The 25,320-nt window shown below is 37.8% G+C and overlaps 1 protein-coding gene across 3 annotated transcripts in view; it reads right to left on the bottom strand.

Moving 5' to 3' along the window:
• CRACD (capping protein inhibiting regulator of actin dynamics) overlaps positions 1 to 24,306 on the bottom strand; it is a 55,827-nt gene extending 31,521 nt beyond the window's left edge. Inside the window, exons 1-3 of one of the 3 annotated variants that reach the window (XM_042812641.1) lie at positions 24,171 to 24,306; positions 23,232 to 23,339; positions 4,783 to 4,951 (exon numbers count right to left, since the gene is read on the bottom strand). The gene's annotated coding sequence lies outside the window, so the exon portion shown is untranslated. Of the gene's footprint in view, positions 1 to 4,782; positions 5,062 to 23,231; positions 23,340 to 24,170 lie in introns of those variants that run through there. The other 2 variants (XM_042812642.1, XM_042812643.1) reach the window with 2 other exon arrangements.
• Positions 24,307 to 25,320: the final 1,014 nt, after the last annotated feature.

Below are 25,320 nucleotides of genomic sequence, written 5' to 3'. Positions count from 1 at the left end.
AAAGAAAGACTTAATGAAGTTAGTAACAGAGGAGGAGAAAAACAAGAGCTGAGGTGCCAAGAAAAATGCTGAGCATGATGTTAGACTTATGTCTTATGTTCAGCAAAGACACCTGGAACTGTTTCAGGAAGGCTTTCTGCAATCTTCCTACCACTCAGTACAGATTAGAAATAGCCACTCATAAAGCATTTACGGATCCTATTCTTGTGCTGCTCAGCTGCAACATAAATTAGAGAAAAGAAGGAACAACCCTAGCTTCACCATCACTTGTAATGAATACATGCAAGTGGACTGGTGAGAGCAAAGCTGCACTTTGCCACAATTTTCTCTGTCCTGGATCATCCCTTCATTCCCACGATATGCCTCATAACCCAGAAATAAGAAACTTGTTCAACATAGATCTGTGTCTGCTAACACAAGTGAGGAAAATTCAAGCATGCTTTGTTTCTAAAAGCCTTAAAAGGGCTATGCATCACTTCGCTTAAGAATGAAGGTTAATTCAACCAGCGTGCTGCTAATATGAAGGCTCCAGGAAAAGATGCACACCAAGCACTACTGATCTAAGGCATTCCCAGTGAAGGCAGGCATTCACAAGGGGAAAAAAAATACATTAAATAAAAGTTTTCTTATTCTTCCTATTTTGACAAAGCAGATTTCCAAAAACTGTAACCTTATAGGTGGTTGGTTTTCCTCCTCCCCACTCTCACATTTAGAAACTCAACAGCTGAGCTGTTGGTGAATCACTTTCATGAGATCAAATGCTCTAATAGTCATGCAGATAAGAAATATATATATAAATACAAACATTAAAAGTTTATGTATTAGGCTTCCAAGTTTGAGCTGAAAGTAGAAACAAAATTTTATTTTAAAAAGACTTGAAAATACAATGAGCTGCTTCTAGAAATTTTAGGAAAGACTGCATGCCAACAGGTATTTTGATATGTCTCCTTTATAACAGTCTATCTAAATGAGATACTGAAAACAGACTTCCTGTATCTTGGGATCAAGCTTTAAACAAAATCTGTGGGGTGGCATGGAGCAGAAATATAAATCCTCACATCCTGCTCACTGTCATCTGCACCAAATCTGGTAAGTACAGATAGTACAGGTCAACACTAAGGAAAGAAGACCTTAACGCTTGTCCTACTCTTTTCACTATCTCTCTCCAAGTAACATAAGAGATGCTGTTCACATGAACTGCATCACCCATGCAACTGGCAAGGAAATGTGAGCAGCAAGGAGAACATGCCGTCACAGTAGGGGCTGGGCTTGCTCAGAAGGCAATGTGAAGTCCAGAAAGAGACCGAGCAGTTTCTCCTATCGTTATGTTTTGCTTTGTTTAACCAATCACCACACATTCTTTTAAGGTACACGTCAAGAAATTACCATAGCAATAACAAGAGTCACCTGAGAAATGACAAAAGCGTAACTGCATTCATTTTTCAGGTCGGCCTCTATGACAGTGGGACTGAATGCCATTGATCAGCAGCTAGTTAACAAAGGCCATATTTGACACAGATGAGCTGGTCCTCATTCATATGAAATGCAAAATGAAAATGAAATACTCAGAAGCTAAAATGAAGATCAAAGAGGTGAATAATAATGAGTAAATTGTATCACTCCCTAGACCTAACATAATATGCTGTTACTGGGGAAGGAAAAGACCATAACTACCTGCAGAAATTTCCGAGCCGAATGCACTGTTTACAAAATCACTGTTTTCTGAAGTACATGCTCATCTGGAAACAATCACAGAAAGGGTGGGCGAGCACACAACCAACCTCTGCTGCCTCTAACTTCTGTGAAAACAAGTACAAGAATACAGGTCCCCTTCTGTACCTGCTAAAAAAAACCACAGCATTTTCTTTGGAAAACGTGTTCTTTCAAAGCTGTGACACTCCTACCCATGTATGCATAAACTCAATATAAGCTGCACTCATAGGAACAAAGTTCACATAGACTAAAAATAGACACAGTACTGAAAAGTACAACTGGGGCATGTGGGGTTTTTTCCCTTTTTTTTTTTTCTTTTGTACTGAAGATGAAAGTTAAAAAGGGACTGAAATTGTGGCTTTCATTGCAATCGCTTGTTGCCATCATTTCATTCTCACTTACAGTGAAAGGAACTCTTTGCTTAGTCCTCCCATCAGTAAGCAGCTCAAAAGGACTCTTCCTTATCCTTTACAACCCTGTAATTCACCATTTGTTTCCACTTTCTGTAGGTTTCTTTCTCAAATTTCAGACCATTAGACCATTGTTATTTATGCTTCCTGCCCTTTCTCTGCTTGAAAATTTGTGCTTGTACACTTCTTGCTCATTCAGACATGAAATCCAAAAGTAATGCAAAATTAAAATGTAAAGGTCAAATAACTCTTAAGTAAATGATAATCTTTATCATGCTATTTTCTCTCCAAAAAATATGTCGAAAAAGACCAACAGTGGCAAAGTAGGAGTCTTCTTTTTCTCTCAGAAGCCTGCTGCTCACACAACTTGCAGCTTTGTGCATGTGTGGTCTGATTTGTTTGCTGCTGTGTCTGCATTCACCACCCCAGGGTGGCTTCTCCTGGGAACTTCCAGTCACAACCAATAAAAATGACACAACTTGAAAACGTGCTGTGCACCGTGTCTCAACTCTGGTCCATGAACTGTTTACTCCTTATTTAACTAATCTACACAATCTAATTATTAGAACTGTGCAAAATACTGATTCTATGCCTTAAGTCCACATGAACGTCTTCAAGTGCAGACATTGGGTAAATATTACAAAGATTTTCCTTCAATTCTGCAAGCATCCAGTTTACATCTCTAGAATTGAGGGCTCCAGGGAAGATGTCAGTGCTCAAAGGAAGATAATGTGTAAGTTTTAGTGATATGACTGTCGTAATTGCAAGGGAATGCTTCTGGCTTCCACAATAATCAAAATTAAACAATGCATTTATACAATCTCACAAATTATCTGACCAAGGGCAACAGGGATACAGGTTGAAAAGCAAATAGCTTAGAACTAATGTGTTCTGAGAAATCACACCGCTTATGCATGCGTAAGCAGAAAAGAAACTGAATTCATTAGGTGAGAAGTACCTGCTGCACAGTCTGGCACAGCTCAGTGAGGGCAAAGAGCTGGGTGTTTCAGGGCCAGTCTTAACAGCAGCTCATACTGACAAAGTTACAGCAAATACTAAGCAAAGTTGTTTACAAGATCATAAAATCTCTCACATCTTCATATGCTGCATTCCATAGCATGGAGAAACAATTACAATCTTTAGGTAATTTTCTCTTACAGAATCACAGAATTGTAGGGGTTGGAAGGGACCTCCAGAGATCATCGAGTCCAACCCCCCTGCCAAAGCAGGTTCCCTACAGTAGGTCGCACAGGTAGGCATCCAGGCAGGTCTTGAACATCTCCAGAGAAGGAGACTCCACCACCTCCCTGGGCAGCCTGTTCCAGTGCTCCGTCACCTCACTGTGAAGAAGTTCTTGCACACATTTGTGCAGAACTTCCTATGCTGCAGTTTCCGGCCGTTTCCCCTTGTCCTGTCTCCACTCACCACTGAAAATCTTAATGAAGATGATTTTATGAAGGTGATCTGAAAACCGTTTTGTGAGGATTATGGAGAACTGGATGGGCATTTACAAATAAAAAGATCCCATTTTATGGACAGCACACTCAATAGACTGATGCTTCCTGAGAGACTTTTCCTTGGAAAACCAATGTTGTCTACAATGCAGCTACCTTCAGACTTGATTTACTGAAAAGTTTCGACAGGCTAAAGAGGCATAGAAGACTGCATTGCAGAAACCAACAGGGGAAACCAAGAATTTACAGAATCTCTTTATAGATAGTTAGATAAATGGGATATATACCTAAATATCACATTTTCACAACTGGGATTCTGCACCACCGAAAATAATGTGCAGGCCATATTTCTAATACACATTTATTTCTTGAGAAGGGCAATTCGGTGCAGCTTCTTGATGCCCTCCCTACTGCAGTTTCTCTTTTTCCAAAGAAACATGAACCCACTTAGTCTGTGCATCTTGTTTTGTTGTTATTACTGCTACTTTTGTTTTGTTGCTGTTGTTGGTTTGTTTTTGTGTTTGCCTGTTGTTCTGTTGTTGTTGTTCTTTATGCCATTTTTCTATCTAGTTAGAGACTGATGACTTATTAATTCCATGCAGTTTCTATGGAGAACTTTATTAATGCTCTCCCTCCCGCTATTTCTGCTCCAAATTCTCAAGCTCTCTTTCTATTCCCTCTTGCCATTGGAATAGGATCTGATTAACAGGTATATCTCTCCGCACACTTCCTTCTTCTACTCTATATTCAGATAGGAGCAGAATAAAAGCAACATGTTTAATTACAATGCAAAAACCATAAAGGGATGGATTCAAAGAGGATATTTCTAATTTGAACAAGAGATACCACCTTGCAGGAAAAAGAATGCAATAAAATTTCCACAGCCGTCAGCTCAAAGTTCCCTTCCCCCAATTTTAAAACCATGGGGTGCCAATAATATTACTACTCAGACACTCTAAATCATGAAGCTGGATTCAAATTCACTTCTGCTTAACCCTGGGATTTCTTGTTTGTATACCTGCACAGCAAGTACTGTGTGCAAGAAGTCAGATCTCAGTTTCTGCAGCAGCACGTGCTAAGTTCAAAGAGATGCACCTGCTTCCTAACAACCAGCACACAACCGTCTGCCATTAAGCACTGCCCAAAAGCAGAAGCAAGAAGCTTTGTGTTTGCATAGGCTGCTCCACCGACCCACACACACTTACCTCAGCCCAGTGTTTGGCTCTTCATCAGAGGAGAAGGTACCATTGCAGACATTTCCAAAGGAGTGGCTCGGCTTCAGTTTGGTTTCCTCGCAATCTGACACAGGTTCCCTCTTCTTTCGTTTCCCAAATAACTTCTTGAAAGGCTGGAACTTGCCTGCTTTTTTCTTGTCTGCAGATGACAAGACAAACACAGGCAGGGCTGAGGGCACCAGCACCCAGCAACTCACCAGCAAGCAGGGTTAGCGTCTTCAAAGGAGGAACACGGTCAAAGAGCAAAGCAGCAGCCCGGAGCAGCCTGGCACTTGCAATGTAAATGCTGGGCTGCAATTCCCTGCTGACGTACAGTATTGACAAAGCAAAAGTAAGTGCATTCAAACATCTATTCTTGGTTTTAGGGATCTGCTCGTAGGTATCAGCTGATTATTGGAATAAGGGAAAGAAGACAATTTTGCAAGGCCAGAACATAATTTTGGGGCTCATTTTTAGGCTTATATTGCTTACCATGCTTATATTTTGTTCTTTTCACCAAAAGACAAGCACCTTTTTGATTACCCCAGTACCACAGGTGCAGGATCTTCTGTCTTGAATTGAAAGAATTTGAAAATCATGTGCTGGATTTTCCTTTTGCAGCATCATAACTAGACAGGCATGCCAATTTGCAAGTGACCAAAGAGAACACGAACAAAGTTCTGTTACTTTGCTAATGAGCTACTTAATACACATTTTTCTGACCATTTCTTTCCCCCAAAGTAATGGAGTATAGAATTTAACCAAGCATCTCTTCCTTGAGATACTTTTTAAAAACTTCACCAAAACAACACAGCAGAAAGACAAAGCAGACATGATGACAAGAAATATTTTTAAAAATATTTTTAAAGTTAACAAGAAGTGATTTATTTTTCCAAAAAAGAATTAATAAAATAAATATAGCTTCAAATGACTTTTTCCTCAATGTGTATTAAACAAAAATCACCAAGAGTTTCTTGTTAAACATTGCCAACAAGAGATTAATTTGTCTGGGCTAGACTGCACTAAAGAATTGCTAGAGCACTGTATTGTCAAAAAGTTTGAGTTCTTCTCTACCTGTATGCAATTTTGCACTGAATCTGCTTAAAACAAGCTAGCAGGTTGTTTTAAGACAAGTTTGAGTCTCAGGTGAGTGGTATGAGACAACTTTTAGTCTCTTGTCCTAATCCAGTTTGAGAAGCATCGTGTCGTACTGGTGACAAATAGCTCTGTAAGCTATTTAAATCCCTCTATGTGCTTTTCTCTCAGACTGTGTGCAGAGGCACTGCCTGTGTGCACACCCTGCTCTTCCCTAAGAGCTTTTGTTCAGCAGGAAGAAGCAGTTTGGTTTTAAAATACAAGACTTCTGTAGGAACATTGGACCAGGAAGTACGAAAACATCTCTGTAGCGCAACAACATTCTTCAGTACCACACTGTGTTTTATGTTCCACTTTGTTATACCTGTGTATGACAAAGCCACACCTAAGTAACACTCACTGCAGCTGCTGGAGGCATGATGATGGAGTATTTAGTGAGAGAAAAAACTCATGAGTACACTGGGATCTGGCTACCTCCAACAACCAGTAGTTTCCAAAGAGGAGGGTGCCAGGTGGCCTGAGCTGAACCCAGGGGAGGGAACAAACTCACACAAAGAGCAGGAAAGCTGTAACCGACTCCTTGTGAATCTGAGCACATCTGTACCTGATCACGGATGAAGCAGGAAACCTAGATTTAAATAATAAATCAAAGATGCAATACATCCTAACAGCACATTTCCTTTAGAAATCTTTAAGATTTTTACACAGGTATCATCCTTCTTGGATGATATTCAGCAGTTAAGATTCATGGCATTTGTGCAACTCTGTTAAAACAACACTGTGTCTCAGTAGTTGGGGAAAGACAGAAGGATGAACTGCTGGACTACCAGGTGACATACATTTGCTTCTCCCTATTCCTGAGATCTGCTTTCCAACTGACATCTCCAGCCAGATCAATCACCTGCTGCTCCATTCTAACTTCAGAGAAAGGTGTTACACTGAGCCTGTACCAGGCAATCAGGCAAAGACATTTCGCCCTAGGCAAAAGGTGCCCCAAGCCCTTCACCCACTTCAGAGACTGTCTGCAAAAACTCATAAAACAAATGGCAGATTAAGCAGGAGAGAAGCATCACACATGAAACTGGGTGAAAGAGCTGCTTTAACATGGTTCCCACATTGCCTGCCTCTTCAGCCTTCTTTGAAAGCGCCCAGTCCTGCTGAGTAATGTAACCTGCTGCATAAACCAATTTGACTGCAGCATTTTTGAAATGTTCTCACCACGTTACACATCCACATCATCCTCATCTCCTCCTCGTCTAGAGGTCCATGGATAAAACTCACTGCCTCATCAGCTTCAAGCTGCTTTCATTCCAAGTTTTGAATAGGTAAGACAGATCAACGCAGCTTTCATTTCAAAATGAAGGAGAGCCAACGCGATTATATATTCAGCCGAGGCCTGTTTGTCCCCATGTGATTTAGCATGTGCCTTAGCTGATTCCTGCTCCACCCAGCATCATCACAACAGCCACATTACTTTGAATTCAGGCTTTGTGAGTCACTGCAAAACCAGCAAGCACACTTCACTGCACAGGCTGCACGCAACCTTCCTGATCCTGGTGGTGCAGACATAAGGAGTACTCAACTCTAAAGGCTAAGGCAAAGTCTAATATGTAAACCTGTCGTCAGACTTCACAGAGGAAAGCATGTTTTGATGTCATCTACCTTCCTGTAACAGTAGAACAATTATGAAAATGGGAATGAAAATATTTGCAATGCAGCAGATAATAGCCTGTGCAAAAGCCATTCAAGTACGATGCTACAGCTGAAATATAGCTCAGCCTTCTCATTCACCTATGCTGTAAAAGGAAAAAATGTGATAGATAAGGTAGACAGTTGGGGTACCCAATGCTGTTAACTTGTGTCAAGGGCAACAGCTGAAATAGCCAGGAAAGCTTATGTGGGCCATAAGAAAACAAGCAAGCAATGTACTTGCCCTGCAGATCCAAAAGCAGCACTCCCTGGAGAGGTGTCTCACTCCTCCAACAACAGGAAATGAATTCTTTGGAGACATGTAAGGACAAGGGCAGATTCTGTCCAGCTTAACTATGGTCCCATGTTTTAAAATACGAGCTCCACTGCCTGTTCACATTAATCAGATTTCACACAGAAAGCTGATTTCTGGATGTTTTCTACTCCCATAATCTTCCGTTGGTCCACTGCACACTCACACACAAGAAAAACAAACAACAAAAACCTCAACAACTGAGGGTGATAGATGGACACATCCCAAATGCACAAACACAGAGCTTGAGGAAATGTGTAAGCTAACGGAGGGGGAAATAAAGATGAACTGAAGAAAAGGGCTGAGATTCAGATTCAGTGATACAACTTCCCAGCAAAAAATTCAAGTCCAGCTGCGTGAGACATTTAGCATCACAGCATAACATTCATAAAGCAGGCAGTAAGCAACAGTTCCATGCTGACTAAGATATGATAATGTAACCCAAGATGAAATTGATTCTTGAGAAACAGTAAATGAAAACAAGATTGGAAGGGATAAGGCAACAAATTGGTGCAGCCACAATGGTTTCCTAAAACACATAGGTACAACTAAGGAAAAACAGCTTGCCAATACTTGTCTGTTTTTCTAAGACTATCAACTGATCTTACAAGAGACATTATTTCTTGCAAACTTTATCCCACAGAGAAGATGAGGCATTCTTGGATTACATGATATAAGCAAGTAGTACTTCCTAAAGTACCCATAACACAGCAAGAACAAATCTTGCTTTCCAGAAACATCTGTTTTCCCTTGCCACCTGCAGAAGCAAGAACATTTGCATGAACAACAGATCATGAAGTGATTTCCTTTCTCCTGAAGACTGTACCTTCCAGTGAAATCATATAGCTGAAACAGATGTTAGGAAACATGAATCAGCATAACAGATTCTATTAAAGTTCAAACAAACCCATAAAATATACTTTACCTTCCAGACTAAGAAAAGAGCAACTTCAACACTACTCTCTACACAATGAACAGGAAAAGTAAAACCTGTATAGTTCTTACATTATTTAATTCCAGGTAAAAGAACCTAGTTTCTGCTGCACGAGAATTGCCATATCATTATCAACAAGGAAGAGATATTAAAGGAGAACAGTGAAGAGCAGTGCTTGTATTTACATGACATTACGAAGATGAACCAAGTAGATGCTGCTTTCCACTTTGCCCCTTTACTCTGGCAGTTTGCTACCTCTCCCATTTGTGAGCTCCCATGTTCCTCCTTCCCCTACTTACGAAGACTTTCCAGCCATTTGTATCATTTCTGTGCTCATAATTTTATTAAGAATTCCAATGAGTACTGCTCGAGGTCAGAAAGCCTGACCTTCCTCATGTCCCCCCATTCTGACTCTGACATCCTGTCACCTTGCCCCATCAGTCAGCTTTGTGCAGCACCTTTAGGGCCAGGAAGATGTGGTTCCTTCCTTCTCAGTGGCTTCTGATTCACCAAAAAAGCATTTGTTCCTTACATAACAGTAGGGAGAAAACCTAATTGTACTATAGGGCAAGGCTTATAAACCAAAGCTGTTCATGGAAGATCCTGTCAGTATTCTGGGTTTTATCCAAGGTTTCTTGATATGCTTAAACACTTGATGTCGACATAGTAGATATGTTGGCGTATTGTTTCCTTCTTAGTAAAAAAAATTGTGATGAACATGGGATTTCCTCAGCAGATTCATTTTTTAAATGAGACAACTCCTGCTTGAAACTATTTAAATCTGAACTACTAGCCAGCTGCAAAGAGCAACAGCCTCCCAAAGGCAATGTGAGCTGCCTAATGCCAGGCTGCAGTGCAGCCCAAAGTGCACAGAACACACCTGATGTGACCAGACACCTCCTTGCTGCCCCTGCCCAGCCTCAGCAGTCATTTATACCTGAGTATCCATTAAGATCATTTCATCAGGGCACTATGTTATACAAAATCTTTTTCTCTGCCTCGCCATCAGCACAAGAAGCACAAATGCCAACAGCATGCTCCTGAAAGCTATTACTAAGCAGTGTCCTGAGTGCATGAGATTCCAAATGTTGCGCCAGAAGGAGCTTAAAATGGACTAAACTCCTCATCTTGTCATAACAAAATATACAAAATACGTAAATACATAAACATCCCTCTTATTTATTAAGTAAGAAAGGAAAGCTTGGAGCAAAGACCAAAAGCAGAACCTGACTGGCATATCTTCAGTAGAGTTCTTGCAGTTTGGAGGCAGCTGAAGGATTAAGGTGGTCATGGTTTGCCTTTGATTTTCAGAATCAAGGTAGAAAAAACAGGATATCACTTGAAACACTTATCGACTAGTAACCTGAGAAACATCTGATACGATTTTACAGCTCAAACTTCCTTACAAATATCTAGGAAATAGAAAGCTTCCTGAATATTTTTCTTCTTTGTAAAACTAACATTACTGATTTCATAAAATACTGAGGTAGATGCAGTTTGTAACCAAATTTATTTGGTCACTGCTGTGACCATATTAATATAAAATACTAGTAACTAGTAGTAATTTTAGATGTTAGCCAAATAAGGTATCTGTACAGATATCTGTTTATATACACTACAAAACGAAATAATCAATAAAGTATTCTTCATAAGATCCGTACCATCAAAATGGAAAAAAAAGAACAATAGTCCAGCTAATACTGTGATGTTCAGTGAAATCTCTCCTTCCTCTACCCATTCCATTTTATGACAGAAAATTAATTGCTTGTGAAGAGGAAAATTGAAGAGAAAAGGAACAGCCATAGAGAGATACTCAAGCATTATAAGGCTAAGCATTTTTTTTAATATCTTAAATAATTTATTTATAGAAAGGTATTTGAGTGAATGAGCAACTCCTCACTAAACTGCAGTGACCAGACGTTTCTTTCAAAAATATCTCTTTGGGTTTTCCTTCCTCTAGGCAGAGAGAATAAAGAAAAACAAAAACAAAACTATTTCCTATTTTCATGCTAGTTTGATTCCAGGCCAGGATTTGCCACTTTGACTAACAATGCTGTCTCACAGTGGTGAGATCACAAACCATTATCACCACTGAACTGCTGAAATACAGCAAACATAGCAACAGAAGTTGAATATAATTTAATCTCACTGACAAAGGAGACAATACCTTTTCTTCAAAACCACTTGCCCAGACTGGAATTTACTTACCATTTACAATGTCCCAGAATGAAATAAAATAGAAGGTACTCATATGGCCCTCCTTTTCTGGGGAGGACAATTAAAGGCATCGCTGCCAAGGGAAATTAATGCATTGTATACAAAGGATATGACATTGGTACAGAATATAGATTGACAAATATTCAGGGTAAATTCATAAATGGGTGATTTATAAGCTTCAGAAGCACACTAGCTATGCTGGCAGTGCCTGTCCTACTCTGAAAAGGTACAGCAGTCATCAAAGCCCAAGGTACCAGCCACCTGCAGCAATGTGCTACAGAACCATCCCAGAAAATATCACTCACACAGAGCACCTTCTGGCAGACCAGGTATTCTCCAGCCATTTGAATGTGGGAACAGAAGCATGAAACAGAAGTACTCTGGGTAAAGGCACTGATTAACTCAGTTGATTAACAGAACAAAAATAAGAGGAAAAACAACAACAAAAGTTTATAAAAAGAATGAGTTTTTGTAATGTAACCAACTAGCACCTCTGCCTTATCCATTTTGAAGCTGAGATCTGCAAGGCATCTCAAAGCCAATTCAGGGTGAACTTCCTGAAATCTTCAGCACAAGATCATAATTTCTGAATGATTTGCCAGATGTGAGCATGACAACAATATTATTTTTTGTTTTGTATCACTAAATATAGAATGAGAACATTAATATTTACAGCAAGAAGTCCTAACCCAAGAGCATAATCATCCTAGTGCTCTGTGCTGGCCTACGGTCAGATCTTCATGCCCTATTTCCAATGCATTTTCAGAAAAATACTGATGCTATACATGCCTATGCTAATCTTGACACTTGCTTAAACTGCAGAGTGAAAGTCCCAAGGCCATATGAGCAGTAACACTCATCAAGCACAGCCAGGAGAAAAAAAAAAAAAAAGCATTTAATTTATAGATACAAAATGACAGCACTGTCAGTAATGCAAGGTAACTTTTTGCAATGCTCAAGTCAATCTTACGTTTCTCCAAACCCTTTGCCCCACACTTCAACTTTTCATGTTACACAAAGAAAAATTATTCTTGCCGGTTGTGAGGCAGGAACACACTTTAATGCTAGTCAATGCAGGACAACTTTTTCTTCAATATTTTTCTTCATAGACTTTGACTAAACCTCAAGGCAAAGTGTCTGTCCCAATTTTATTTAAATAATTCATTTAGAGTGAAGTGGAAAGACTAGAAGCAGAGACCTCAGATGAGGCAAACTCTCCTAAAGACAGAATCACCCTTTACAGCCTGGGTGAAAACATAATGCATACCTCACAGCACGATAGGAATCCCAAATAGAAGCTCCAGAGACAACAGTCCTGGGTAACTAATGCAGCATCACTTGTACTCTAATGGAATGAGCTCAAAATTGAAGAAGTGAGAGTGTAGGCTTATTTTTGTTGTTATTTGATTGAGGTCTTTTTGTGGGTTTTTGTTTGTTTGTTTAATAAACTAAAAACATCTTAGCTTTTAACTATCTACTGTGGTTAAAAGTAAGGTGGTTATAAGCTCCTCAAGGTGCTGAAGGACAAGGGCAGAGCCTCCAAAGAGTGATATGGGCTTTGTGCTGGAGCTAATGCGTTCTGAGGACATGACCTCACTGTAAATAGCTGTGTTTCTCTGCCCTGCCTTCCTGGACCATGCCGTCAGACCAGCAATGTTTGTCTGTACCTGTTCTCCAGGTTATCCCAAGCATCGTCTGTGGAGTCATCCTGTTGTTATTCTCCAGTGCCTGAACCAGCTGGGTCATTCCTGCTTTAGGCTGTGCTAGAAAATGGGACGTACACTCTACCCTTCAGGCTAGAGAGAACACGTCATTTAGAGAAACAGAGTTCCAGAGTAAGAATTAAATGCAGTTTGCTATGGGATCAAAAACATGAAGAGACTGCACCTTCGGAGTATGGAAACGAGATTTTTATCTCACTGTTGTATAAAGAACAAGTCAAGAAGTTTCCTAACAACACTGGGCAGAGATCTTTAATTAGCTCATAAAGCATTTTACTGAAACAGAAATTTATTCATACACCAAAGAAAAAGGTGCTCGTTAATGGCATGTCATTAAGTGTAAGTTGCTTTGTAATTAGTAAAAATTACTACAGGCATGGCAAGGTTGATTCAGACAAGAACTGCACTTAGGTGAGTGTCATAGTCCTGACCACAGTGAGTCTACACAAACTACAGAGAAGAAATTTGAAATTCAGTCATGACCCATGGGGACAGGCAGTCGGACCATGCATTCCAACCTGTCTGAACAAGCACTAGAAGAAATCTTATCAAACTCAAATATGAATGCCTTTGGTATAAATGACTGCGTTAGCCAGAAGGAAAACTAAAAACGTTTGAAAGCTTCACACAAATAAACTATTTTCTTTGCACTGAATTGACACTGTACTCCCACTCCTTCACAAAGGAAGTTAAGAGGTTCTTTATATTTCAAGCCCACTCTGTTTTTCTCAACAAAATATAAATGAAATGGCCGTGTGAATTATTAACAGATGTCAACAGAGAGCTAGCCAGGTATTTCAAACACTTCTATCTATTCTTCCTACATGAATTCCCTAATTGTGATTGCAAAATATGTCTTCTTACTTCTTTCATATTTTAAATCCATAATTAGAGCCGATCAAATAACTTTTCAAGGAGTAAAAATTATTGTACATTCCTTTCTCTCTCTTTTCTTTTCCTTTTAGAAAGCGTTTTTTCTTTTCCCCGTTTAATACCTTTCCAGTAGTGCAAGCTCACGCAAAGCATCACACAGTCCTATAGAAACAGATATTATTTACTTCTGAATAGAAACAAACACAAATACAAAACCTGAAAACAGAGTAAAGCTTTTGTCATGTTAAGATGTTAACCATTGGCTCAAGTTAAAAGCAAATGCTGTTCATTATAAATATTTGGAAAATCCCTCTCCCCATCACCAAAAACCCCCAAAACACAGCCAACAAAGAGGTGAACAGGACACCACATTGATCCAGCACCATTAACTGCTTCAGAGCATGCTTGGTATTTATGCATACATACAGATTTAATACTGCTTCAGTCCATTTACATCATTTAACTCAAACTCTGAATATGTCAAATAATCACTGCAAATCCAATGCAAGAAATGAAAATGAAACAATGTAAGTCAGTATCAGTACAACTGGAAGATTGTACAACTGGAAGATGACAACTAATACAGATAGAAACTATTGAAATTACAGCTATAGTAGCAAGCTTTAAAAACAGCAACCTTTTTGACAACTTTGAAAAGCAATCAGGATGATCCTAAATGAATACATTTTTCTATTAAGTTCAAAATTTAAATCCATAAATTCATAACTTTCAAAAATTAGGGCCATCTTCAAAGTTAAGGTAAAGCACAGCATCTGACATAACATAAAATGGGGGAGTCAAGTTTATCACTGTGGTGCAGATATTTCCCAGTGATGCTACAGGGAATTACCAGCAAAAACACAAAACAGGATAACCTCTGAGGTTTGAATTTGACTCCGCTGCATACACATGCTACTCGTTATGCCTGCCAAAAAATGGACAAAAGCAGCACATACATTAGCAGCAGCTCCTGCTTAAAAACAGTAAGCACAACACATCATCCCCTCAGCCAGCTCCCCAGTGAAAGTACTTCAGACTAAGCCACAAAAAAAAAAGACCAACAAAACTAACAGTGAGCTTTTGAATGACAGGACACCATGTGCTCCATAATCTACAGAACCAGTGAAGTACTTACAAGGTTTCTTAAATAAATTGATCATCCCTACAATTTCAGATGAAGTCAGAGAAACTCCAGACTTGATCTTCTCTGAGGAAGAAACAAAAGCCGTGAAATCACCAGAGGGAAGGGTTTGGCATTTTTTGTTTGTTTTTAAGAGAAGGACAAATAGAACATGAGGGAAAGTGTGTAGAACAGCCCTGCAAATCAAGTAGAGAACATATTTCAGCATTATTTTTACTATATATTTTCCCTACTTTAAAGTCCTTCTCAAAAAGTGGGAAATGTTTTTTCATGCAGGTTTAAAACAGCAAGAGCCAAAGTGATTTCAGATTTATGGCTAGGACCTCCTGACCGACCTTTCACACAAAATGCACTTGCTACATTAGTTTATACAACTGCTTTTTGCTCAAACCTCCCCAGCTATAAAGCCAAAAACAGCTTACCTTTTCTACAAGGGCAGAAAGGTAGACCCAGAACACTACGCAACTCTTTATAGGCGCTATAACACCAGCAGTTTTTAATAAGTCAGAAATTACTCTATGTTTTCAGCTTTACAAGAACAATTAAATGTCAAAATCTACCATGAAATCTGGAGACTGCATTTTTCCAGAAAAAATTGTGCTAGACGCTAGTATTTTCTCAAGCATCCTGTTATTACCATGAAACAGAGGCAAGTGTTAAGCAGTCTATAATATTGTCATAAAGGAAGCAATAATGACGCAGATCCCTCCTGGAAAGCAATAAAATCTTGAATATAAGACCTAAAAAGACTTCATTACATAGTTCTCAATCAGTACAGTCTAAGTCAAGACTACTACAGTACTTCTCCATATTCTGGATAAAAACTGGCTCCTTTTGCAGAGGTGCCAGTCTTACAAATCTTTACAATCAGGATTTAAGCAAAAATCAGCATCTTAAGGCCAGGTTCTCAGATACATAATTTGTCATAAACACGGATGGCCTAATTTTTGAACCTCCTAGCACCCAAGTAATTTCAAGTGCAGTAAAACTATCTGCAGAAAATTCCTGTTCTAGTATAGTCTTTTAAGTTCTTACATGAGGTTTGTTTAAAATCATGGCTTAAAATCTTTACCCAAAGATCCACGATGGTAAGCAGTTCACATCCCAAAGGAGTTCAAACCAAAAAGTGCTTCACCTAAAATTCACCATCTAGAGAAAGACTGTACTTTCTTGCTGTAAAGGCAGATAAGTTTATGGTCATTTTCAGGTTTAAAGTTTCTTAGCACTTTCGTATCAGTAGCAAAGGCTTTTGAGATCAGTAACAAAGTCTTTTGCAGAGGAGAATTTAAATTATTGAATATATTGCATTCGACAGAATCTAATTTATTAAATCTCTCTCTCTGTAAATTCAATTAAACACAAATTATTCGTTTATTTGAAGAAACATTTAAGAATCCCAAGCTGCTTAGCATCCACATTTTGGTAAGCATTGAAAATACAGACACATAGAGAACCATTTTCCCAAAGCACAAGCATACAAATGAAACAGAACTAAAAACGAGATAAGATTAAAAGGCTGTAGGAATATCTTCCTTGTGCCTCTCTTCTGGGGCATCTTGTCAGGAAATATATCTAAAGACTTACATGTAACAATGGCTTTAGTGGGGTCATTTTTGTATTTTTGGTTTTGGTTTTTTTTTTAGGGACATTTTATTTCACTAATGAAACATTTTCAGGAACCAGGAGAATGACTTTCAAACAATTTCATTTTTAATTAATAAGAGCTGCAAAAAAAAAAAAAGAGAGAGAAAAGAAAACAGCTTTGGTCTAACAAAATGCATGATTTTTTGACCCATCTGAAAAGGGTCGCTTTCTGCACTCCAGCATGTCACAAGAAGATTCCCTGAAGCAAACACAACACTTCACCTAGACCACTTAAGCCTTTCTCCCCTAGCACTACACACTATCAAGCATCCTGCTTAGTAGCCAGCAAGCCAGAATTAATTCACGGAGCTCATAATAACGCTCTGGATCATCAGAAAGGCCACATGGCTTCCTGAGCAATCACTTCGCAGGTCACAACTGAAGTCAACACCCTTGGATGTGTTCTGCAGCTATGCAAATCCTTTGCAATTTTATTATTTCAAACACCATGACCAAGCTCCAGTTTGGTGACCAACAGATGAACATACTGAAAGATGAAAGATACTGAAAAGCCCAGGCATCAAGAGGTAGCTCTCAGAATGACTTTTGAATCTGGCATCCAATTTGGAGATGCATGATTGACCATGAAACAATCTCCTGGCCAAGGATAATTAGCACAGTATTTAATCATCCCACAAGTTTACCAGAAGACCTTTTGGAACAGCAGCTGAGGAACAGCATCACTCAGACAACCACCATGAAAGCAAGCAGAGGACAATCCTACAAAAATACGAACTACTCACTCTAATATTAGCACTATCTTAGCCACATCCAAACCACCTGCCACCAATGTCACAGCCTTTCCCATCTAGGTGTTTAAGCAGCTACAAAAACACAAGCTTTTCTTATACATCAAAACATTAAGTGCAAGAGGATTGAAAGATGAATTGGCAAAACTAAACTCTGTACAGTCAAAGTTCATTTTCCTATTTAAAGCTTTTTTCCATTCACTTACGTGAAAGCAGGTTTTAATAGTTGAAGGATGTAATGCAGTAGACATTTAAAAGGTCTCAGTTGTTCCCCAGATAATTCATGTCAAATTGCTGTCTTCTGTTATATACTATCTTAAATCTTTAGGGTATTAATGCAACCTTAGATTTTACATGGGCACTAGACCTTCAACTTGTGAAACAGAAGGCTTACCTGGTGGTTATAAGAAACTTTTTTTACCAACTCAGTCAAATGTTTCAAGCTACAGTCAGTGCTGCAGTCAGTGGAGAACAGTGAGACAAGAAAATGAAATCTAGTAAAAGAAAGTCACAGACAGTGCACCAGGCAAAAATCACTTCACTGGATGGCAGGAAAGAGCAGCTGAAAGAGTAGAACTGAATAAATAGTGCTACAAAACAGGAACAGATTTAGGAATAATAATCTCATACCTCAACACACATGAAGTTATTCTATTCACTCTAATAACTTCAAGTTCAGTAGTAGTCTCATCATAAAATACCATAACATTTTAAAGAAACAGAAGCAACTTCAGTATTTTGACCAATTAGGAAAAAAAGAACAGAAACCAATACTATCATGTGTTACTTTTCTGGTTCTCTTGTGGTTTCATAGATTAAAATAGAATTTAAAAGGAGAGAAATGTTCCTTCCCTCTTCACTCCTCCAAGGCAAAGACCCTTCATCCATATATGCGGTTGCAGCTCCAGACCATGGAACAACCACCTTTGTGGTACTTCAGAAACCTCATCATGCCTCTTTTCACCTGCCCAAAGAGTCAGTCATTGCTGTGGAGACAGCACAAAAGATCCCCTTCTCTTCAGGCATTACCTTTTCTTGCTCCTTCTATCTACAGTCTCTTCTTGACTTAGCAAGGAAGAGATACGGTATTAGCTTCTTAGAAGACTGTCAAGCTACCTAAAAGTAGCAATGCAGTGCCATAAGGTCCAGCAGTGCCAGTGTCAGGAATTCATGGGAGTATAGAGGAAAACAGTGGTGGGAGGCAGGAAGGAACAAGGTAGATATTCACATGTCGGAGCATGAACAACTGACAAGGAGACAAGAAAGGAAGAGGAAAGAAAACTGAGGGATCTGCATAAGATTAAGCCTGGTTGGACCTCTGTGGGATTGGTAATAGATGTACAGTCAAAAAAAAATAAGAGGAGTGGGATTTTGGGGGGCAAAGGCAATGTAAAAATAAAGTACACCAGAGACCATGCTTTTCTGAAATGAAAAGTGAAGCAGTCAATATCTAATAAAAGAAAGTTCTAAGTGTCAAAATCTCTCAGAAAGCACGTCCGCCTACTGTTAAAGCATGACACTGCTATCCCTAAAAGGGAATTGGTTTCTAAGTAGGAACAGATTGGAATCACTGACTCATCCACTCTGGGATTTTATAGCAAACTGACAAAGAACAAAAAGCTGGTAGAGGAGAAAAATAAGGAGGCGGGGGGATTCAAATACGATTAGTTAGACATGAATTCCAAATAAAGATTAATATCACTGCCTTGTGGAACTGGGGATTTGTGAAAGTCAAGGTCATGAAATTAGCAGAAGGCAGGAAGTTCATAAGCCCATATGATGACATTTAAAGGAGTAACTTCCAGCAGTATTTCTACTCTTAACATTTGCTATTACATATTATTTCAGGCTTCTTGAAACTGTAACTGTCATTTATTGCAGGTATCTAAAAATCCCCTGCTTCCATTTCAGAATTATCAACCATCCCTTTTAACACAAATAAGATGATTTTTGGGGGAAAAAAAAAAAATCATTCACTATATATACACTCTGCTGTAGCCAGAAGAGCCAGACACTCATAAGAAAGGTCAATAGCTTGACTCTGTCCTTTTGCACTAATAGGATAAACATTATTGGTAGGAACGGTCTTTACTGAACCACCGAACTGTTAATTAGATGACATAGATTACAAACACTTCAAAGCCACAGAAAGCACTGTTAATTTCTGCTTTTGTAACTAATGCCCAACACAGATCAGATTTCTTTGCAGATTAAAAGGCATTTCAATCCTTTTAGGTATTTTTAATTTTATTTTTTTCAAATTAAAATTTCCCCAAGAATGTTCAGTATTCCTTCATTCATTCAAATTCATACTCTCAACCAAATAAACTATTTTCTTCCATTTACAACTCTGTAAAGATATCACAAAACCTATGTAATTTCTCATATGTACTTAATGCGAATTAGAAGTTAATAAGCTGTAGCTCTTTTATTCTGCTGTGACAATCTTTTCAAGAAAGGAAAGCAAGGGACACATTACTAACTCAAATCCTGCTATTAAAAAAGTTATAACTCAGATTTCCTTTAGAAGAACTTGGAACTTGATAGGTTAATCAAATATACTCCAAATAGTCTAAGAAAGACATTGGGAGAGTTATCTGGATTAAGAAGAATTTGCAGGACCAGCCTGGTCAGCTCTATGACTTTCAGACCCAGGCAGAAACAGATTATTTGTGATAATTTATAAGGGAGAAACTGGTTTCTTCTGTAAATAAAATGACAATGTATTCTGTCTCTTTAATTTTCAACCAAAACACCGCATAATTTTTTACAGTACTTGAATCATCAATACCCATTATCTCAGGGTCAACATTTTAGTCAGTATCCCCTTCATCTGTAGCCATGCTTTCATATGTTATTTTTTGTTTTGTTTGTCTTTTTTTAAATGTTACTGAAAGAATAAGTACAGCACAACTGATTTAAGGCCAGATTGGATGGGGCCCTGGGCAGCCTTGTCTGGTATTAAATGTGGAGGTTGGTGGCCCTGCATGTGGTAGGGGGGTTGGAGATTCATGATCCTTGAGGTCCTTTCCAACCCTGGCCATTCTGTGATTCATTTGCATAATCACTGAGTTCATGAAATCAAGCAAGAGTTTAAGCTTTTCTTATTTTTAAATCAATGTTCTTGCAATAAAATGCCTTACATTTTAGGCTTCTTAGGAGTTAGGCAGCATTAGTAAAATTGTGAGGGTACAGGAGTTGTTACATGATCAAATCTTTAATAAATAAAGATTGCAGTTGTGCAGGACTAATGAGTTGCACCTCAGTGAAGCACAGTTTTGCAATAAGAAAGCCACACTGTACATTTTCCACCTGTCTGCATTTCTTCCTTTGACCACTAATGGGAACAGCTAACAGTGTTATATATTTATATAATATGTAATATTATTTATAAGAAATATTTTAAACTGTCTATACAGAATTTCTATTTAGCACAACAAATAAAAACAGTGCTGTACACAAATACTGAATTAAAGTGTAATAGTGTTGAAGAGCATTACAGTATAAAACTCTGCATTAACTACCTAGACCTTGTAGAACTGAAAGGAAACCTTTTTAAAAGAAAATTATTTTCTTCATATTACATCCTCTAGTTGGGTGTTTTTGTATACTTCAAGTTTCATCAAGGAATAAACCACTATATTAACATGCTCAATTACAGACACTTTTACTGTCTATATTATATAGGAATATATAATAATAATAGTAGATTACAACAGATCTAACAGAAAAAAAAAATCATTAAGAATTACGGCACTATCCTTCTGAAAAATATATAGTCAAACCAAAATAACAGCTTAAAAACATCCTGAGAAACTTTCTAGTGAAATTTGCCTGAGGACTGAACACTTCTTACTTTCATGTCATCTCCAGATTCATTCCTTTACGAGCAATAAATCTTTCTTTACACAATAACACATGTTCCATGGGAAAAAATAGATTACGATTCAAAATAGTGCTATAATACAGATTTACCCTCAATTACATCAACAAAAAATTAGCAATCTGAGCAGGACCCTTCAATGAAAAACCTTAACCAGCCATACTAGGAGAGTTCAGCTGCCCTTACTGCTTAAATGCTTACAGACAGTGGAACTGAAGAATGAACTTGCCTTGAAGACACCTCTGCCTACTGCCAGTTCAGGACAGTGCAAATCTCTAGGAAGAACAACAGTGTGCAGTGAAACAAAGTAAAAATAGCAAAGGATGCATGGACAGCTCTACAAAAGTCATGCAAGTCTCTGAGCTGCATTTCAACTGAAAAATTCACTCAGATGGAAGCTGGAGCGCCACAGGGATCTCGCGTGGGAATCTACCTTGTGATATTAAATTTGAGAAGACAACCAATTCATTCACATTTCATAGTTTTTCAAATTGAAGCTTGTTCCAATTACCATTCAAATTCATTGCAATTGTAAGTCTAGAGATAGAGAAAATGAATCCTGAAGAAATGCTACAACATTATGCTGACTATACCAAGGTGTCTGTCTTCTTCGTAGGACCTCTTTGTTAAAATGAGGAAATAAATTATTTTCACAGCTGATTAACGCATAGTGATTCAGTTAATTAAATCCTTGTCGTTTGTACTTCCACTGAAGTGACTTAAAGTCCACAGTTGATTGCAACCACAGTCATCAGTTACTGTAAGAAAGAAATCTTTATTGGATAAGCAAGAAGAATGAAGAATGCAAAATACAGAAAACAAATTAACAGAACAAATGAAAGAAAAATGGCTTTGAATGATACAAGTGAAATCAGAAAATTTAATAGAACAAAAAAAAAAAAAAACAAAAACAAAAAAACAAAAACAAAAAACAAAAAACATTGGTTTTTCTACCCTCCTAATTATTTGAAGGAAGAAAACAAAAAAGCCACATCTTAGAATCATAGAATCATAGAATCACCAAGGTTGGAAAAGACCTAAAAGATCACCCAGTCCAACCGTTCACCTATTCCCAATAGCTCCTACTACTACTATCTTGAAGAAAAACTGAAGCCTTTGGAGAGCCAGGAGAGAATTACCAATAAATATGAGTCTGAAGATTAACATTTTAACCTAGAAAATATGAAATGACAGAAGGAGCTAATGACAAAGTATGTACAAGGGCTGCTTCAAAAGTAATGCCTCCTATTTCATCATGTGGGCCCACAATGCCAGAGGTGGATGCAGGTGACAAAAAAGAATATTCTAACACAGAACATGTGGGTGTAGGTTATGAAAGAATGCTGATGGACTATGGGGAAAAAAAAGCTAGCTTTACTTGTCTTGGAATAAGAAATATGCGCAAATCCTATACAGAAATGTATGTCTTACATACTTAATTTAAAAAAATCATATTATCATATTCATTCCGATCTGAAGATGGTACTATAACTGACCACTCTCATACTGCTCTTCAAATACTCATTTGTTAAGCAATGTGTATTGTACCAAGGCTTAGCAAAGTGAAAAAATGTGCTTTTTGAGAACTACATGTATTGCATGCATAAATTAAGTCTATCCAAAAGGAACAGAAGGTAGCTCAGAACCTGTCCTCCTTAGACACAACTGACATGCAAACATGATGAGGTTAGAGAGAGCAGGCAGGAAGCATCCTGCCCTGACAGAGGAGCACATTTGCATCTTCCTGTTTTGAAAAAGTAAGAAAATACCCTACCTGTGTTACATTAACAGAAAACAGCTGACCATTTAAGGAAAGCTGCCAATGAAATCTGCCTATCATTCATTCTCTTTCCACATACCACACCAGTCAAACACACATTTTCACATAACATTCACAAGTAAGTCAGGACAAGAATCTTTTTCAATTTATATAGCAATATTAGTTAGACAGGACAGATTTTCCAAGTAACAAGAGTAACTGCAAACAACAGAGTCAACATTTTTTGTAAAAAAAAAAAAGCAAATACAGCATCTCTACATTAGATAAACACCAAGCCCAGTTTTACAGAAATGCAGAGTGCATGAACATACATTCTGAATGCTAGACAGAGCCCTGCAACCAAATTTTGACTGGAGCTGCCTCTACAGGTAGAGTAAGTTCATGATAGCTTTTGTACTTACCTTCACACTGACTTCACAGATGAAGCTCACTGATGAATATGTTTGCCCACATTCCAAATTGAATGCTCTAGGAAGAAGTCATTACCTGTCATTCACAATTTCAAAATTCTTCCCAGAAAAAAAAAAATAATAATAATAATAATAAATAAAAATCAAATAATAAAACAAAAATAATAATAATTATGATAATGATGATAATAATAATGATAATGAAGATAATAATAATGATGATGATTATGATGATGATGATGATGATAATAATAATAATAATAATAATGACAATAAAATAAAATAATGGACTGAATGGACAAAACCCTTTGCTGCTGTCATTCCACTTTCAGAGGAAACAAGCACAATTCAGTATGTTTTCAGCATCTTCCAGTACTCAATAGAACTGAAGCATCTAAGGAAGCTGAGTTGTAAATATTTCACAAATAACCAAACATTCAGAAACCCTGCAAAAATTAAAATAGTACAGATCTGTCCTGGTAAAAGCCTAAATGCACTAATTCCCAGTGGTAGCATTCTGCAAACATGCTGTATTTCCCAAAAAATCTCTCCTGGCAAAATGAGAGCTGCTTAGTAGATTGGAGACTATGTATATCTTTGCATGACTTCAGTGATTGAAATTAAATATTTGCTGTTGTGTGCAGTGGGTGTTTGTTTGTTTTCCCATTAAAAAAATGGGCAAAAAGCACACACAGAATATTTCATAGTACAGTAACACATACATTACATCCTTCCTTTATTATGATAACGTTTTTTTCTGTTGTATAGGTTAGAGTACAGAGATTAAAATACAAACTTCAGTATTCAGTTATCTGCATTTTCACTTCAACTTAATGTTAACTGAAGACATCATTTACAGTGATCAGCACAAAATCTGCTGGGGGAAAAAAAAAACAGCACTAAAGGATCAGCAGAAAAATGTTCCCTTACCTTTTTTAAGATGGGGTGTGACGTTCTATATTTTCCACAGTCTTCCTTCCTCTCTCAAAGAGGGATTTTTCTTTAATGAAAGCGATCAGAAAGCAGAATATGGTGCTAAGGCCATGTGGTTAACATTCTTCTCCTACACTATCAAGGTAAAAGGGGAAAAGAAAGAACGTTAATTCACGTTTTTAAGATCACACCTTTTTGCTTTCTCTCTTTCTGGGGTTCTTATAAGCTGAGCAATTCCTGCCTGCCAGGTCTTTTGCAAACAGTCTGAGATGCTGCAGTTAAAAAACAAAACAAAAAACAGCCAAACCAGAGAAAGATGGAAAGATAATGCAATAAGAGAAATTTTCATTAGTTTCAGATTTCCCTCTAAGAGTTTCATACAAAATGTTCTTTTTACCTTTTCTAACTACTGAAATAGCAACTTTCTTACGTTTCCTGCCAAACAGTCATAAACTGTGATTCTAACTCAATTATTTTTCATGAAAAATATGGCAATGGTTTTAACTGTAGTTTTGGCTGAAATAAAAATGTGATATTTGATTCCAGTTATTCCTTTTGAGGAACTAACAACTTCCAAAAATTAAAATGAGAATTTACTGTAATTTCAATTTTATTCCAACTGCAGGACGAGTTTTAAATACTCTTCCAGCAAAAAGTATGGAATACTTTTTTAACAAAAAAATTTCTTACCTCAAAATAATCAAAATTTAGTAATCTATTCAATATAGTAATCTATTCTGTGAAAGAAGAAAACTTTAAACAGATTAACAGAAATTGTAAAATTGCACAAAGCTGAACTATTAACAAAGTTTTATTTTGTTTTCACTAGGCTTTTAGTTTTGCATTAAAAAAGCTTGAAACTTTTTAATTTTAAATAAAAACATGCTGCTGAAGTTTTCTTATAAGTATTTTAACTTTTATTAAGGCACTTGCTGTCAGATGAAGTTCCCAGGGACTGGAAAAAGGAAAACATCACTCCCATCTACAGAAAGTGGAGGAAGGAGGACCCAGGGAACTACAGGCTGGTGGACATCACCTCTGTGCCTGGGAAGATCATGGAACAGATCCTTTTGGAAGACATGTTAAGGTACATGAGGGATAAGTGGTGATCTGAGACAGCCAACATGGCTTCACCAAGGGAAGGTTG

The sequence above is a fragment of the Centrocercus urophasianus genome, unplaced genomic scaffold (assembly GCF_019232065.1).
Source record: "Centrocercus urophasianus isolate 14NV4802_14NV808 unplaced genomic scaffold, USGS_Curo_1.0 seq_13, whole genome shotgun sequence".
In the NCBI taxonomy this organism is placed as follows: domain Eukaryota; kingdom Metazoa; phylum Chordata; class Aves; order Galliformes; family Phasianidae; genus Centrocercus; species Centrocercus urophasianus.
The sequence above is the reverse complement of the archived record's forward strand: the minus strand, read 5'-3'. Positions and strand labels throughout refer to the sequence as shown.